The sequence below is a fragment of the Crinia signifera genome, chromosome 6 (assembly GCF_055691185.1).
Source record: "Crinia signifera chromosome 6, ASM5569118v1, whole genome shotgun sequence".
NCBI classification, from domain to species: Eukaryota; Metazoa; Chordata; class Amphibia; order Anura; family Myobatrachidae; genus Crinia; species Crinia signifera.
Genome location: NC_139222.1, coordinates 174,411,224 through 174,418,401, shown reverse-complemented (window position 1 = coordinate 174,418,401; position 7,178 = coordinate 174,411,224).

Here is a 7,178-nt window from a genome sequence, read left to right as displayed (position 1 = left end):
CCTGCATAATTACTTCCAAACCGTTGTGTACAATACCTATTTGGGAAAACTGGTGTGTAATTAACTCTTCAGATTAGAAACAATTTGACAGCAGGTAAGAACCATTTGGCCCATCTAGTCTGCTGGGGTTTTTTTTATTTTTTTCTTAAGGTAATCTTAACCCTTTTTAATCCTCCTTTGTAATGATATTCATATGCCTATCCCAAGCACATTTAAATTGACAGTAGAACAATTTAAACATGCTTGGGTGGGATAGGCATATGAATATCCTTACAAAGATAAAAGGATTGTAGTTTAGCATTTCAGACCATAAACTCCAGAAAGACATAAGATTTTGTTAGGTTTTAATTGGTTAATAACTAATACCCTGTTCTCACTGCAGCCAAATTCCCAAGTCTAGCATGTAGACCCGGGAATTTTCCTTTAACACGGATTTTTGGTAGTGTGAACGGGTCACATATCCAGATTTCATACACGGGTAAAACCCTTCTTTACCCGCGTCTGAGATCCGGATATGCAGACACCGGTTGACCTGTTCACACTGCTGAAAAACCTAAGGCCACTTCCCGGGTAGAACTTCATCACCCGGGAATTTGCCTTGCAGAGAGAACTGAGGTCCAGCATGTCAGTCCCTTGCATTTTTATACTGGGTAAAAGCTGTGTCTTTCTCACTCGCAGTGCGAACATGGCATTAGTAAAAGGGGAGGGAAGGTACAGAAAAACAAAAGGGGGGGGGGGGGGGGAGAGAACATATTAGGTATACAATATGACAGCAGCATGTTATAGAAGCCCTTATTGACCCTTATTGAAAAAGGGTCAATAAGGGGTTCATTGAAATATCTACATCCACCACTCTAGAAAGAAGTAGGAATACCTCCTGCCAGAGGTTGAATGACCGGGACACAACCAAAAGATGTAGAATATCTCCTTATTCTGTAGTTTCTCCAGCAGCTAGGATAAATGTTGGGCCAAATTTTATGTAGGGGCTTCGGGGTATAATATACGTACCTACCGGTTTGTAATACATTTCTTGAGTGATTTATGCACTTGAAAATTTCTAAAGCATGATTGAAAGATGTCTTCCCAGACTGCATCTAAGGATTAGGCAGGTCTTTTTACCATAGGACCTGTGCAGTAAACCTCCCTTTCTGAGTTGCTCTAAGCAAGTGCTGATACCACCTCTAGTGGATTTGGATGAGAGGAGAAATGTCAATATTGTAGGGAGACAAATCTGGGCGGGAGATTTTGGGAGGTATCCATGAAGCCAGTTCTGCAAATTGAAGGTATTTGTAAAAATCATGCCTAGGGATTTGAGCTTTTGACTGAAGGGGGTACTAGTCCCATCTAAGAGGATGTCTTTGATGCACTGGAGGCCCAGGTCGTGCCACAGAGTAAGCTGTAAGCCTGGTATAAGGGCTATAGCATAAAGGGATAATTGTGGGGAAGGCAAAGGTCACCTTGGGTGTGTAGGAAGCAGACCGTGCCAGGAGATCAATGTCGTTTGACAGACCTTGACTATCAGCAGTAGGGGTGGCCATCGTTGCCTTTGATGGTACATAACTATGAAGTACAACATCAATGTTTCTACATATCGATGATCATCCATTTTCTTTGACTGATTGGTCTGTGGGCCAATCAGAATATAGGGGCGGGGCTTCATGTGTGTACTGGGCGGAGCTATTCTGTGTCCCAGGAAAAAAGCAAAATGAAACTCTTCGTTTAAGCTTGACATCTGGTGGGTAACCATCTGATTCTCCCCCATCGATGGCAAAACTATTTGACATTGGCCATAAACCATTGATGTTTTCTAATCATCGATGGTCGATGGCCATTCCTAATCAGCAGCTAGGCATCTAGAGCAAATCAGGTAGGGAGAAAGGAAGCACAGCATTCTGCTCTATGGATACCCAAGGTTTAGGTGAGTCATGGGAAAACCAGTCCCTAGCCTGACTCAATATACAGGCCGATTGGTATTTTTCCAAGTCGGGGTACGCTACACTACCCATAGCTTTGGATGCAGACAATTTGACCTGGCTATTTATGATCTTACACTGCCCCCAAACGTAATTATATAGTAGACTATTAATTTTACAAATTACAAAGAGTTTCATAGCTCAGTGTTCCTGATGCGACCAGCAGCTCTGGCGCAGTGGACCACCTGGATGCGCTGACTGAGCAGGGACTGAGTTGCTTGCTCCCCCTTTTGCGGTTTCCCACCCTTTATATCCTCCCTCCAGAGGATAGGTTTAAATGGAAAAATCCTCCAGTGGATGCCCATGTGGCCTGCTTGGTTGCCCATCCCTAATATTTCTTTCTTAAAGGACCCCACTGATAGAAATTTGGAGAAATTTATAAATGTGATTTATTCACATGTTGGAAAGGTGGCCAGACCGGCTTTGTGGTCAGCATGTGTTGCCAAAGCACTCGCGGAGTGGGCTGACTCTGGATCAGGGGTCTGTCTGCAGTGACTCCCCGGGAGAAAAAGAAAACTGGAAATGCTTACCTAGTCAACAAAATCTGCCGCTGAAAGGGATGAGTTGTGAAGCAGCTACTTGGAGAGAGGGAGATGTCCCTCAAACAACAAAGAAAGGTAAATAAAAAGTAGTGCTGTAAACTATGACACACAAAGTGATAAAAAGCACACCTTTGACACTTCACTGAATGAAGTGATGGGCTATAGGGATCTGATTCTACGTAAACCACCAGGAATAGTCCACATATGCAAGTCTCCAATGGGATAGTCTCTCTTAAATAGATGGTATAGATATAATTACAACAATTCATTATCAATTTGGGGAATTAATCTAGTTTGGATGCACAGCAGCAATATCCTCCATAATGGTGGTGTGGAGAGTGACCAAATTCATCTGAGGTGACAGTAGCTGTGGGTTTGGGTGGTGGGTGGTCTGGATCCAATGTTGGTGCAAAAAAGGAAGAGTGTCCAGGTACTCTGTTTCTAACACGTTTCGCTGTAGCCACGTACAGTTTTACCATGGAGGAAATTGTGCTCTTGGCATCGCAGGTCCAACAGGCCACCTCTTACTTGGGTGAAGCTCAGCTTCTGCAGTCTCCAACAGGCAGATGTTGTGGTTATGTTCCTGGCGAGCAGACACAGACTCCAAGAGGGCCCTGAAACCTTTACCCTTTACCGGGACAGTCCTTTTTGGCCCAGAGTTAGACAAGATAGTGGCCGCATTCATACAGCATTTCTCCCTTCCACTGGAGGGTCTCACCCCCGAACTGCTTTCTTTAACCACCAGAGGCTACGCCCTCACGATTCCACATTGCCCCACCCCCTCAGTTCTTTTAAATTAGTTTACCAAAGGGTGTGGTAAAAGTAGGGGCTCTCAGGGAGTCCAGGTTTTTCTCAAGGCCAGAGTCATTGTGCGAGTTCCCTCAGTACAACGTGGCCTCTATGTCAGTCTCTTCCTGGTGCAGAAATCCACCGGGTTGTATCAGCCAATACTCAACCTCAAATCCCTCTACTGCAGCGGTTCTCAAACTGTGGGTACTGACCCCAAAGTAGGTCCCAACCACCTCAGCATGGGGTCACGACTATGTTGCTGACCATCAGGCAAATGTGTCTGTGGAGGGGGGGCAGGGTATAACTCCTTAAGTAAACACCCTCTTCCATCCCCCTGTCGCCCCTTTTCCACCCCCACACCCCCCCATTACCCATTGCCTCCCTGTCACAATAGCGGTCACTTCACTTCACTGACTGCACATGTGGCAGCCATTCAGTAGTAACTTGCTGGGGTCCTGTAATAATTTTTATTGTCTGATGGGGTCACAAAGCAAAATAGTTTGAGCACCCCTGCTCTACTGGTTTCTCCAATTTCCAAAGTTTCCATGAAATCCTTGTGTTCCATCATTCTCGCTTTGGAACCGGGGGGTTTTATGGCATCCCTGGACATCCAGAATGCCAACCTCCAAGTGCCCATTTGTCTGGAATATCAGAGGTTCCTCCTTTTTGCTCTATTAGGGGATTGCTTTCAATTTTGTGCACTGTCCTTTGGTCTTTCGACTGCCCCTTGCATATTCACAAAGATCATGGCGGGACATCTCAGATGGCAGGGAGTCAGATCCTTCCTTTTTCTAGATGACCTCCTTATCTCAGTGCAGTCACAGGAAGTGCAAACAGTGACCCTCCTGCAGTTGCACGGCTGGATCATCAGTTGGTCTAAGTCGGCAGTCATCCCATCTCAGAGGTTGGTTCATCTGGGGGCTCTCTTGGATTGCCATCTTCAGAGAGTCTTCCTGCCAGCAGACAGGCTGGAGACTCTCCAGTCCAGAATCTGGGATCTTCTAAAGCACAAGAGGGTTTCGATTCATGTGTCCATCCGGGTCCTGGGCTCGATGGTCTCGACCTTCAAAATGGTGGAGTATGCCCAGTTCCACTCCTATCCTCTTCAATGGGAACTCCTGTCCAAATGTGTGTTTGTGTGTGTGTGGGGGAAGGAGGGGGTTGCTACCTGCATATCAAGTTGCAATGGATTATTCTCTCGAAGGAGGTTCGTCTGTCCCTGACTTACCAGATCCTCTCTTGGAACCTGCAGGTGGGCTGTCCCTTCTGGATCCAGTATTAGGTCCTTCTTACAACGGACAACAGTCTGCACTGCATTTTTGAGTGGTCCTTTTAAGGCATGGGTCCTCAAACTGCGGCCCTCCAGATGTGGTGAAACTACAAATCCCAGCATGCCTTGCCACAGTTTTCCTATAAGGGAGTGTTAAAACTGTGGCAAGGCATGCTGGGAATTGTAGTTTCACAACATCTGGAGGGCCGCAGTTTGAGGACCCATGTTTTAAGGTTAGTGGACTGTGGCGGAGAGTCGTCTGCCAATCAATCTCTTGCAATCTATTTAAAAACACACTGAGTTTATCGCTCCATGTATGTGCGGCATTACTCTGGTTGTTAGATACCAAACATCTCTTTCTAGGTCACTGTTTACGATGTGAAATTAGAAATTAGTCACCACAGATGCCAATTTCTGGGTCTGAGGAGCTGTGGTTCTCTGGTATCAGTTTCAGGGTGTATAGTCCCAGCAGGAGGCATTGTTGCTCATAAATGTTGTTTAACTCTGCAATCTTCAGTGCTTTGTCTGCAGCTCAAAAACATCTGCAGTAGAGCCATGTGAAGGTCCAGTTGGATAATGCATCTTATTTCTTGGGTTCTGAAACGTATCAGGCAAGAAAAAGTGATTGTGATCCTGTTGGCTTTGGTGCAGCGATGTCTTTTGCAGTCCTCACATGATAGTGCCTTCTAATACATTACAGATACTTGACTTCTTTCAGATTGACCAGGCCTTCTTCAGTAAGGCTGCTTGTCCACCCCATACTGTATTTGATTGGAGTGGCTGTTGAGGTTGCAATCCTAAAGCGTAGGTTATTCCAGAGGATGTTATTCCAACCATGGTCAAGGCTTGAAAGCCAGTCTTGGTTCAACATTACCACTGCATAAAGAGAGCTGTATCTTGGTGTATGTAGCATGAGTTCTCATCTTTTTATTTGTTTATTCAGGTGGGTCTAAATGTGAATCTGCACCTAGAATCCTTGACTGTGTAGGTGTTGGCACTGTCCATCTCTTTTCAATGCTGCATGGCCTTGCTCCCTGTTTCTCCATCCCATGATGGTTCCATGGTCCTGAATCTGGCCCTTGATTTTTTATTTTTTTTTGCAGTCCAAAAAATATCTTTCTCCTAGGAATTGCCTCCACCCAGATGATGTCTGAGCTAATTGCCTTTTCCTTTCGCTCTCCATGCAGGGTTTTTCACGAAAGGATGGTGCTCTATACCAAATATTCCTCCATGTCAATGGTCGTCTTCAAGTTCCACATCAATCAGCCTATTGTTCCAGATCTACCTTTTGAATATTTTCCATCATCACTTGGCTGTGGTACAGATTTTCAGTTCTGTGAAGATGTTGGATTTGTCATCTAAAGGTCCATACACACTGGGCGACTATGCCCAGCGTGTATGGACAGCGATGATCACTATCATCGCTGCGGGGAAAGCCTCTCAGTGCATACACACTGAGCGGCTTTCCCCCTGCTCGGCGCCGACCGAGGGGGGAGGACTGCTTTGCATAGCGGAGCACTATGCAAAGCTGTCCTGAAAGCCGCTCATCTGCTGGTATAACCAGCAGATGAACAGCTTTCCCAGGGATGTTGCAGGAGCACACAGCAGCGCTCATCGCCGGGGCATACACACTGGGAGGCTTTGAGCTGAAAGCCGCTCAAACCTGCTGTTTTGAGCGACTTTGAGCTTAAAGTTTCCTGCGATCCCACCCTTGAGCTGCCCAGGTCCTTCCTGGGCTGCAGGATCGCATGAGATATATCAAATACCCTCCAACATCTGAAGGGCAGAAACCGGTACAAATTCGGAAAGGGGGATGGCCACAGGTAAACAATTTATTATGTAGTGCAGCATATTCCATTGGGCTTTACAATTGGAAACAGTCATAAAACAAACTGGGTAGTAACAAACCGACATAGAAGTATAGGAGGGCCCTGCTCGCAAGCTATACTTATGTAGGGTACACACCAGAACGACCATGATCGTGCGATGATTGCCTTGAATTCCTACATGGTTGCACGATCTGTTGGAGCTCAGGATTTGCACCCAATCCAATGTAAGTAATAATTTTTATTTATATAGTGCACTTTCTCCAACAGGACTCAAGGCGCTTTACAGACATTAAAAATAACAATGCACATACTGTAATACAAAGGGGTATCAGTACAAGTAACAGGAAACAATGGCAGTACAGATATATATCACATGCACAGATATGCACAAGACACATTATAATAAGGGACACGGACATGGGGAACATATTTACCGAGCTGTGCAGTACCCAGGAAGCCATTCATAGGCGCCACATGGTGATTGCACCAGCCAGTTAGGTAGCCAGTAACAGTACTGATAACTTCCTGGTAACACTGCAGAGCTGTGCTTCCTGTCAGACGCTGGAAGTGAAACATGACTTCTAGTGTCTGTCTCACTGTGTGCAGGGTAAGGTAGGGTCAGCAGCAGCAACTGATGGGCGGGTGGCCGGGTACATATTAACCCCTTGGCAATGAGCAAGAACCCCTGGCAATGGACATCAACCCCCCCCCCCCCTTGGCAATGAGCAAGGACCCCTGGCAATGGACATTAACTCCCCCCCCCCCCCCCCCCCGG